The following is a 1,194-nucleotide window of genomic DNA, read 5'->3' on the forward strand; positions in this document are numbered from 1 at the left end:
CACACACACACACACACACACACACACACACACACACACACACACACACACAGACACTTAGTATTTGATTCCCTCTCTGCTAACAAAATAAAACTGCATACATAAAGTGGAATGCCACACCCACCTGTTTGTGTGATTCAGTAATCCCAGAAGCCACTTGTCACAAGCTGCCTCCGAGTAAGATCCCTGAAGAAACACAATCTGCTTAACTAAATACCCTGGTACTGGAAAGYAATTCAGTCACCACAATAACAGACGCAAACATTCGTGGTTCTCTCACAATGTGTAATCCCCTCCACCGACAACCTATCCTTTTGCTTCTTCTGCTCCCCCTTTTTTGTCCTCTTGAAACTTTCTGAGGAAGAACAAACACAGGCTCTATTGTCCGGGACTCGCATCTGAACATTACAGAACACTCTGGGCCTTCATTGCGATTCAGATAGTCACAGTCCAGACTTACAAATGGTTTTCTATCTGTTTTTTTCCTCCTATCTCTGTGAACAATTCTTTGCTTATTAGAGTAAAGCGAGAGAGCTGAGCAAATGGTAATTCATTCACCGTAAGGTCACCACTTTTGGTAGTGATAGGACAGCAACAGGCTGTTTTGTTTCTGACATGCAAGAGGAGGGAGTGTGCTGTTCCTGCCTGCTCCTTCCTGGATTGGTTTTATTTCAAAAGTAAGAATTCAAAAAACTGTCCTTCAAATTCCCCTACTTGTTTACATGATTTGAATAACGACATAAATAAAACACAAAAGTCAACCAAACCAGATATTAGATTCCTGTGTGGATATGATGATAGAAAAAAATGTTTGCTGATGTGATTTTGATTTTATTTTTTTCCATATCAGCCAAGTAATTTCTTTATAGAAATTGGAAATGCTGCTTCATCTGTTGACAGGGTTCTAAATCAGTTTCCCTTTGTGTCTTCATCTCTTTCATAAATCTTAAASCCATGTCTTTCTGCCTTCAGGGTTACATTTGGAATTTGAATGTGGGCCTTTTACTGTCTTTGCACCAGAAGAGTTTGACATGCTGCTATTACATTTCTTGATATTACTCTTTTTTTTCCTCCACTGCAATAAATGRTCTGACTTTTTCCTTCCTACTGCTAAATAGGTTCTAAATCATCTTAGAATTTGAGAATGTGTATCCTTGCTTCTTCCTGGTTTTCTTATTAGATTTACATAAAAAA

At 38.6% G+C, this 1,194-nt stretch overlaps 1 protein-coding gene across 5 annotated transcripts in view; it reads right to left on the reverse strand.

The window, feature by feature from the left end:
* cdh19 (cadherin 19, type 2) overlaps positions 1-387 on the reverse strand; it is a 30,500-nt gene extending 30,113 nt beyond the window's left edge. For all 5 annotated transcript variants that reach the window (XM_014005434.1, XM_014005435.1, XM_014005436.1 and 2 more), the window contains exon 1: positions 125-387. The gene's annotated coding sequence lies outside the window, so the exon portion shown is untranslated. The remainder of the gene's footprint in view (positions 1-124) is intronic.
* Positions 388-1,194: the final 807 nt, after the last annotated feature.

The sequence above is a fragment of the Austrofundulus limnaeus genome, unplaced genomic scaffold (genome assembly GCF_001266775.1).
Source record: "Austrofundulus limnaeus strain Quisiro unplaced genomic scaffold, Austrofundulus_limnaeus-1.0 Scaffold30, whole genome shotgun sequence".
Classification (NCBI taxonomy): domain Eukaryota; kingdom Metazoa; phylum Chordata; class Actinopteri; order Cyprinodontiformes; family Rivulidae; genus Austrofundulus; species Austrofundulus limnaeus.